General features: G+C 55.9%; 1 protein-coding gene across 2 annotated transcripts in view; it reads left to right on the top strand.

Moving 5' to 3' along the window:
* The first annotated feature begins 2,799 nt into the window (after positions 1–2,799).
* PPP6R1 (protein phosphatase 6 regulatory subunit 1) overlaps positions 2,800–9,331 on the top strand; it is a 29,574-nt gene continuing 23,042 nt past the window's right edge. The window contains exon 1 of one of the 2 annotated variants that reach the window (XM_003807107.6): positions 2,800–3,394. The gene's annotated coding sequence lies outside the window, so the exon portion shown is untranslated. Of the gene's footprint in view, positions 3,395–4,754; positions 4,870–9,331 lie in introns of those variants that run through there. The other variant, XM_055104206.2, reaches the window with a different exon arrangement.

Below are 9,331 nucleotides of genomic sequence, written 5' to 3'. Positions count from 1 at the left end.
GGCAGAGATTCTGGCGGGAGTGTCTGAGCCAGGTGCCGTTGATGGAGGCTGCAGTGTGTCTCAGGAGCAGGCCTGTGGCTGGGTGTGGGCTTCATTCCTGACTGCAAAGCGCCAAGCGGATTCTGTAGCTTTCTCAGAGACGTGGGATTGGGGCGGGAGGTGGGGGTGTCGGAGGCTGCCTCAATTCCTTTAATAAATTCCTTTTCTGTTTAGCTACAAGAAATTTTGTCATTTGTAGACAAGAGCTTTGACTGCTGTTGTTTTTCCAGAGAGGAGGCTGAGCTCAGAGGAGGCTGACCCCTGACCGAGTTCACAGCCAGGATTCACACCTGGGCTAATTCCAGAGCCATCCTCCTCTTTCTTTTTCTTTCTTTTTTTTTTTTTTCTTTTGAGACGGGAGTCTCACTCTGCCCCCCAGGCTGGAGTGCAGTGGCCCGATCTTGGCTCACTGCAGCCTCCACCCTCCGAGTTCAAGAGATTCTCCTGCCTCAGCCTCCCAAGTAGCTGGGATTACAGGCGCCTGCCACCGCGCCCGGCTAATTTTTGTATTTGTAGTAGAGACCAGGTTTCACCATCTTGGCCAGGCTGGTCTTGAACTCTTGACAGGGTGATCCACCCTCCTTGGCCTCCCAAAGTGCTGGGATTACAGGTGTGAGCCACTATGCCCGGCCAATCCTCTTTCTTGTATCCTGGTTTCCTAGGACAATTTGATGTCAGACTCATTCCTTTTGTGTGGATTGTTCTGGTGCATCTGGGATTTTTGAGTCTATTTGGATTGGTTTTTATCACCCCTCTTCCTAAATCCAGGATAAATTGAGAGGTAGCTGCAGGATCTGAGATCCTGTCTCAAGAAAAAAGTTGCAGTTGTAGTCCCAGCTACTCGGGAGGCTGAGGCGAGAGGATTGCTTGAGCCCAGGAGTTTGAGGCTGCAGTGATCTGTGATCGTGCCATGCACTCCAGCCTGGTCGACAGAGCCAGACCCTGTCTCTTAAAAAAAAGTTTCAATTCTAATGCAAACACAATGTATATCTGTGAGTTCTGCTGGGTGGAAATCCAGACTTCAGTCATTAAAGCCCCCACAGCTTCCCAGCTTCCATTTGAAGGGTAGGGACTATAGCCACATCCTTATCCCTCAGTTCCTGACCTCTGTGTTAAAACAGTGTGGCAATGATGCCATCATATTGTGGAGAAAACAAGGAAGCCAAATGCTGGGTAAAAGACAAAACATCCCTATAGAAAAAAGAGAAAAGGAAATGCCTCTCTGTGATGGTTCATTTCAGGTGTTGACTGGGCTAAGGGATGTCCAGATAGCTGGTAAAATATTATGGGTGTGTCTATGAGGGTATTTCTGGAAGAGACTAGCATTTGAATCGGTAGACTGAATAAAGATCTTCCCTCCCCAATGTGAGCTGGCATTATCCAATCCATTGAGGGTCTCAATAGAACAAAGAGGGCAAAGGAGGGGTGAATTTGCTCTTTTTTTTTTTTTTTTTCTCGAGACGGAGTCTCGCTCTGTCACCCAGGCTGGAGTGCAGTGGCCTGATCTGGGCCCACTGCAACATCCACCTCCCGAGTTCAAGTAATTCTCCTGCCTCAGCCTCCCGAGTAGCTGGGATTACAGGCGCACACCGCCACGTCCGGCTATTTTTTGTATTTTAGTAGACACGTGGTTTCACTGTGTTGCCCAGGCTGGTCTCAAACTCCTGAGCTCAGGCAATCCGCCCACCTCGGCCTCCCAAAGTGCTGGGATTATAGGCGTGGGGTCTTGAACTCCTGAGCTCAAGTACAGGCAGGCATGAGCCACCACGCCGGGCCCTTTGTTTTTGAGACAGGTTCTCGCTCTGTCTCCTAGGCTGGAGTGCAGTGGTGCAATCCGGCTCACTGCAGCCTCGGCTCAAGCGATTCTCCTGCCTTAGCCTCCCGAATAGCTGAGACCACAGGCGCGGGCCACCAGGCCCAACTAATTTTTTAAATTTTCTTTTGTAGAGACGGGGGTCTCCCTAGGTTGCCCAGGCTGGTCTCCAACTCCTGGTCTCATGCCATCCTCCGGCCTCGGACCTCCTAAAGTGTTGTGATTACAAGCGTAAGCCACCGCGCCCGGCCAATTCGCAGTCTTAAAACAAAAACAAAAACAAAAAAGTTCCTCGCGCCCACACGATTTTTACAGTAGGCCTCTAACATGGGTAGAGAGGGGGGCTATTAAAGTTGGGGAAACCGAGGCTCAAAGCCAGAGGGACCTTCATCAATCTAGACACAAGGTCTAGGAGGTCTCTTTCAGTTGATGCTATTAGAAGCTGCTTTGGGCGGAACTGGCAACACTAGCGACCCGGCCGGGACTATCGCCAGCAGACGGAAACGACTGAGGGCCCCTGAGGCTCGGAGGCGGCTAAGCGCGAGAGCCGGGCGGAACGAAGGTGCCTGGCTTTGGCTGGAGCGAAAACCAGGTCTGGATTTCACAAGAGCCCGACCCTGGAGCCAAAGCTCGACTATGATTAGAGGTGACAGAACAGCGAACGGATTTCCAAACGGAGCGAGTGGGAAGGGAAATCCTGGAGCGGAATATTCACGGGGCCTTGGAACGGAGCCGGTGCGCAGCTGCGGCTCACTGAGCTGTCTGGGTTTATTCCGGGGCAGACCGTTGGCACCAACGGGCGCAAGCGCGTCTACGGCGGCGGGGTTCAAGAGTGGGCGGTGTCGGGAGCGCCCGGGCGCACGCGCACTGCACCGCCCAGGCGTGCACCCCGCCCCCCGCACCTGCGCACCAACACAGCCGCGGGAGGGCGGGGCCTCCTGCGTCGTCCTGCGCTAGGGGGATTGTGGGATAGTGGCGGAGGGAGCCGGGCGTCGGAGGCCCTGAGGCCGGCCGCAGAGCCCGGAGATTGAGCGGCTTTGGGGAAGGGGTGGTTAAGGAAGTAGGCCTCGGCTTCCGTCGGTCGCTGCTCGGCTCTGCGGCCCGTTTGGACCGCGGAGGAGGTCGCCTTCTCCTCCCGTGGGGCGCTCGGTTGGACTGTGGAAACCGGGGCAACTTCCCCCGTCTTCCCGGCTGAGGCGCCTGCGCGGGCCTCGCGACCCGGCTCGCCAACCCGCCTCGGCCCGCACGCCCACCTCGCCTGCGGACCCCGGAGGTGCCTACGCGGACTAGTGACGCCCCCCGCCCGTCGGCAACTCCACCCGGCGCTGACCCCCTCAACTCTGCAGGACCCGGCGCGCGAGGACCCCACGACCTGCGGGCGCCTGCGCGGACCCCGCGAGCCCCGGCGCCTGCGCGAGTCCCCGACGCCGCCCCCGCCCCCACTTACCGGGCCCCGCAGCAGGGGCCGGAGCCGCCGGCGGCGGGGCGGGGGGGGCGCCCCGATGAGCCCCGAGTGCGAGGAGCCGCCGCCCCCCCTCGCAGGTGAGCGGCCCGCGTCGCCCGACCCTCTCCAGGGCCAGGCGCCCACGTCTTCCCCTCTCCGCGTCCCCTCAGGCTTTTCCCTCTCGGGACCCCCGCGGGTCTTTTCTGCTTCGGATCCTTTCCCTCCTTCCTTCGGGTTCCCTCTCCACGGCACCCCGTTTCTTCCCCCTCGACCCTCCCCAGTCTCTTAATCTCTTCCCCTCAGCTCCGCCGCCACCCTAGTCTCAGTCTCTTGCCCTCGGCCTTTTCCCACTCGCTCTCTGCAGCTGCGCTCCCCAGTCCCTGAGCCTCAGCTCCGCTCTCTTGCCTCTCTGGCCGGTTCCCCGGCCCCCCAGGAGTCTTTCCCCCTGGTTACCCTGGACTTTGCCCGCTTACGCCCTTCCCTCTCGCCCCGATCTCTGCCCCGCCACCTCTTCCGTGGCGCAGCCTCCTTAGATCCCCGGAGCTCAGGACTGGAGGAGCGGGGCTTGTTTTCACCTTGACCGACCCTCTCCCGCCTCCGGCTTCTTGTGCGAGGGACCTGGGAGCGGGGCTTCTCTGGAGCAGCCACCACTCGGGCCTGCTTCAGTGAGATGAAGCCTGCTGAGGGCAGGCAGGGAGCCTGGCGCTGGGCACCGAGGAGGGGGCATCAGCCCTAGGCCCTGCCCTGGAGGTGGGGCCGGTCCCTGGAGGGGGTACAAGGGGGTCACAATTCCTGCGTGTTGTGATCGAGGTAACTTAGGGAGCTGCAGGGGGCCACAGAGCGGGAGGCACTGGTGAGACTGACTGGACGGATGGCTTTTTCTGTCTAGGAAGGATGAGTAGGAGGTGACAGATGGAGAGTGGGAAGAAGGGCCTTCCGGGGGGGAAGGAGCAGCACGTGCAGATATGTCAAGGAAGGAAGGTCGGAGTCCTGAGTGCAGATGTATTGGCAGGGTGAGGGGCAGAGTAGTTCGGCCCGGCGTGCTTGTCCAGGCCTCGAATGGGACCTCTGGTTGGGGTCTTTCTTGCTCGCTCTTAGTACACACAGACATGACCATAGACACCCGCCTGAAAGGCAAGATGTTTCAGGAAAGGAAGCTGCGTAGACTGTCAGGTGCGGTACTGGGTTCACAGTTGTAGAGAAACTGCAGTGGGATTTCATCCAGCCCAAGGGCGAGGGTCTGTTAGCGTGCGCTGCAAATGCAGCAAGGACTCGAGATTGCCTGGATGACACAGGATGAGGACTTGGTTTACATACATGCACAACACACATGGAGACACGGCGCCCGGCCACGTGTGCTTACCAGTGGTGGGATGGCTGTTGGAGCTGCTTGTGCTGTTGAAAATGTTATGCTTTTTTTTTTTTTTTTTTTTTTTTTTTTTTATAACTCTAGTTCTGGGATTGGGATCATGAGAAGGCAGTCCAGCTAATTGTTAGAGGACCTTTTGCCAGACAGACCTAGGCCGAGTCCGGCTTCTGCCAAGCGAGACCTTGGACAAGTTGTTCCTCGTCTGTAAGTGGGGATAGCAGACTGCTCTCCTCAGGGGGTGGTTCTAGGGATTAAGTGCAGGGTTTGTAGAAGCCTGTGGCAGAATGCAAGGCACATGACACTCTGCAATCAGTAGCTGTTTTGATGATGATGATTTTGAGACTGGGTTTTGCTCGTTTGCCCAGCCTTGAACTCCTGGACTTAAGTGATCTTCCCACCTTAGCCTCCTAAGTAGCTAGGACTACAGGCACGTCCTGCAATGCTTGCTCAATTTTTGTGTTTTTGTACCACGCTTGGCTAATGTTTGTATTTTTTGTAAAGACTGGGTCTTGCTCTGGTGCCCTGCTGTGGTGCCCAGGCTGATTTCAAACTCGTGGGTTCAAGCAGTCCTCCTACCTAGCCTCCCAGAGAGCTGGGATTATAGGCATGGACCACCACACCTGGCCGTTCTTTCCATTATTATTTGATTTGGGAATGTCTATTGCAGTGGCTCTCAACTGGGGGCGATTGTGTCCCCTGGGGGACGATTGGCGATATCTGGAGATGTTGGTGGTGGTTACAACTGCGGGGAATGCTGCCAGTATCTGGTGAGTGGAGGTGGAGGCTAGGGATGTTGCTGAGTGTCCTCCAGTGCATGGGCAGCCCCAACACCAAAAAGAACCGTCCAGCCCAAATGTTAGCAGCGCAGAGGAGGAGAACTTTGCTCCACTGCTGGGGTATGGTGTGTCGTTGTGGCTTATTTGCTCTGTCGTGACTCATGAGCTGTGTGTTGGTGAGTTGTGTATTGCGAGTTACCACCATCTTTGTGGCCATTAGCTTTTGTTGGTTCATCTACTGTTTCTTTCCATTAGAGGAGAACCTGCTTGTCGGGTCCCCCTGCCCATTTTTTTTTTTTTTTTTCTTCCTGGGATGTGTGGCCCAGTGCTCTTAACAGAACACCTTTCTCTGGCTTCAGTTTTCATTAATTCAACAAGTAGCTTTAGTTGGGCCTGGCCTTATGCTAGATCCTGGGAAGTCGGCATGTTTCAGGGGGAGGCAGATGACTGAACAGGTACATCCTGTCACAGAGCCGAGGCTCACATGCTGTTCTAGGGTGACTGCGGGATGCTGTGGAAGCGGCATGGAGCAGGCCTCTAACACAGATGCAGGGGGGGAGGCTCCCTGGAGGAAGTGGTGTCTGTGTGGGGGCCTGAAGGACCCAGGAGGAGCTAGTCAGGCTCGAAGAGCTCAGGGAAGGAGGAGGGAGCAGCCCAGCCCCGGCTGAGGGCAGTCAGGTGTGACACCCACACGGGAGGTAGCAAGAGATGAGGTGAGAGAGGCCTGAGAGCTTTGGTGAGAGTGAGGGCCTTGCCAGAGTGGGAATCACTCGGCACCTGGCTTGATGGGGCTCACCTGCCTTTCCATGCCAAACCGTGGTTTTCCCTTTGCACACCGGTTTTGTGGGTCCTTCTCCAGAGAGTGCTGCCTTACAGTAACCCCATCTGTGAGGTATTTCCCGGATAAGGAAACTGGGGCTCGGTGGGGTGAGATCCTTGGTCTAGGCCACAGAGATTTCAGTTTGGGGAGGTCAAACGGGAATGCAAGCTTTTCTGACTTTGGATCACACTGTAACACTAACTCTGCCCCATTCTGTTTTTCCAAAGAGCTATTTCAAAATCTGTTCATTGGTCTTTTCCTTTTTTTCCTTTAAACCTGTGGCCAGTTCAGGAGACGATTTGAATGTGGATGTTCAAGTCCCCGTCCCAGTCCTTGGCCAGTGTTTCTAGACTCTTCTGTTTCCTAGTTATTCCATCCTCTGGGGTTGGACCAGGGCTGCTAGCTCCCTTGGGAGGGTGTGCTTCTGGGGCCAGAGGGGAGGCACTGAGGGTTCTCTTTAAGTGGGGACCCTCCCCAAGGCTTTCCCAAGCCACAGGAAAGCCCTAGCTCATGATCTTGTTGGGCCTTGGGCCGGTCCCCCTTCTCCTCTGGCCCCAGTGGCCCTTTCTACCAAATTGGTGTCCCTGATTCCTCCTTGCTGGGTGGGTGATGCTGGATTCTGCAGCCAGCACACACCGTAGGTCCTGCCCAGAGGTGGTGGGGTTGCCATTACTGTCACTGCATCCCTGGAATTGGGTGTTCCCAGCCCCCTTTCAGATTTGGCTGAGAGCTGACAGAGGCTTGGGGGACATTAGAGGGAGATGGTCTTGCTGTCCACCGGACTCTGGGCCCTTTAAGGAGCTGGGTGCTGGCCAGCCTGCTGCTGGTAGCAGGCTCTTTCCCTTCCTAGGGTACCGGCCAGGGGGCCAGGCGTTGGAGCTTCTGCTGAGCATTGGGACAGCTCAGGCAGCTGTTTCTGGAGGCCCCCTGAGGCATCTGTGCCCATGACCTCCATTTCTGGGTGCTCGTGGGTCAGCGCAGGTTGGGAAGGGGTGACAGATGAAGCATGGGCCCACCGGTTCCCTGGCGGCAGAGCTGTGCTTGGACGGATACCTGCAGCAGTGGGGATGGCTCTGTGGGAGCCGCAGTTAGTGCCTGTCCAAGCAGGGGAAGGAAGGGGCTGGCAGGCCCTTGAGGGGTGGCTGGTGTTGAAGGCCCTAAAACACCACAGCTAAGTCAGAAACCAGAGGCAATAGTGCAGAGCTGGTGGAGGGACAGCGGCAGAGGTAGTTTTCGTTTTTAATGGCTTCCTTTCTCATTTACAATTTCCCCTTCTTCCGTTTGCAGCCAGACTCATGGTTTTCAAACGGTAGCTAAAAACTAGTGGTAGTCACTTCCGCTTTCTTGAAGTTGCTAAAAGTTGCAAAGAATGGGGGTGGCGGGGTGCATGGCACCTGCCGTAGTATCCGAATGGTCTGAGGAAAAGTACTTGAGTCACTTAGGCAAATGGGTAGAGTCTTTCTCCTGCTCCTCTGTGTTTAGCACCATCACCTTTGGGGTAGTGACCGGTCCCCTACCTGTCCTGCCAGAAAGCATCTGGACGTGGCCTCAGGGTTGGACCGGAAGAGACTTGCACCTGCTGAGCTCCTGCTGTGTCAGGGCCACCTGCTTTAGCTCAATGCCTTTTCACAGCAGCCCGCCCTGGTGGGCTGTGTCTCCTTTTCACGGATGAGGAAATGAGACTCCGAGAAATCAAGTGCCTGCCCAGGTTCACCAAGAGAGTGAGAGTGAAACCCACTCTCCTGCTCCATTCCCAGGGATTCTAGCAGGCTTCATGAGGTTGGGAGAGGGGACTGAGAGGGCTTCAGGCCATAGTGCATTCAGAGGTTGTGGTGGGGGAAAGTTTTTTTCTCTTTTTTTCTGTTCTTCCATATTTGCATCTTCATTCTGTTTAGAGCCTGATAATTGAGGTTTGTAGAGTGTCGACCACTCAATTGCATTTGAGCCTTTCAGTCTACTCTGATTTTCAGAGGAGCCACTTGAGATGGAGAGTTCAGGGGGCTGCCTGGGTTCTCAGGGCAGGAGTTCTTGGATGCCATGCACCAGCAAGCACCCTCCCGTCTCGTTCTGGCTGCCCCTGCCCCAGTTGTCTGGGGAGCTCGGTTTGGAGGGGAAGCCTGACCTTTTTCCCGAAGCAGATGGTTAGTCTGTACCAGGGGTAGGGGGTTTGGGGGCCGAGGGCCATGCCTGTGCCCTTTAATCAGGTATCTTAGAAGTGAACGGTGGGCCTCAGTGTGAGAATTTCTGCCTGTTGTTTAGAGACCAGGGCACACTGGAAGCCTCTTGCTAGCCATGTGGCTCCACCCCCCTGGGCCCCTTTTCCACATGAGACTCTGTCGGAATAATAAGAATTCTTCCCTTGGTCTTGATGTGGAGCCGAGACAAGTGTCTGCAAGTGCGGGTCCATGGATTTTCTACAGATGCTGCTGCCTTGGTGCTGCTCCTATCCCGTCCCCACTGTGGAGGGGCTCACTTAGCTTAGAGCTGTTGGTGGTGAGAGATGGGGAAGGGGTAACCTGGGTGAGTGCCCCAGGGCTGAGCCTTGGCAGCTTCAGCTCTGCCAGGCTGGCCGGCATCTCATCAGCTCTGCGGACGCTGGGACATAGTGCAAGGCCTGAGCCTGGCCCTGGCTCTGTCCCTGCCATGGCCGATGGCCTGAGGCAGGTTTTTTTTTTTTCCTCCAACAGTTTTTATTGAGATATTCCGTACAGTTCATCCATTTAGAGTGTACAGCCAGGCGCAGTGGCTCACGCCTGTAAGCCCAGCACTTTGGGAGGCCGAGGCAGGCAGATCACTTGAGGTCAGGCATTCAAGACCAGCCTGGCCAACGTGGTGAAACCCCGTCTGTACTAAAAAAATGCAAAAATTAGGCCGGGCGTGGTGGCTCATGCCTGTAATCCCAGTGCTTTGGGAGGCCAAGGCAGGCAGATTACAAGGTCAGTAGTTCGAGACCAGCCTGGCCAATATGGTGAAACCCCGTCTTTACTAAGAAAACACACACAAAAATTAGCCAGGTGTGGTGGCGCACTCCTGTAATCCCAGGTACTCAGGCTGAGGTGGGAGAATTGCT

Source organism: Pan paniscus, chromosome 20, assembly GCF_029289425.2.
Source record: "Pan paniscus chromosome 20, NHGRI_mPanPan1-v2.0_pri, whole genome shotgun sequence".
NCBI lineage: Eukaryota > Metazoa > Chordata > Mammalia > Primates > Hominidae > Pan > Pan paniscus.
The sequence above is the reverse complement of the archived record's forward strand: the minus strand, read 5'-3'. Positions and strand labels throughout refer to the sequence as shown.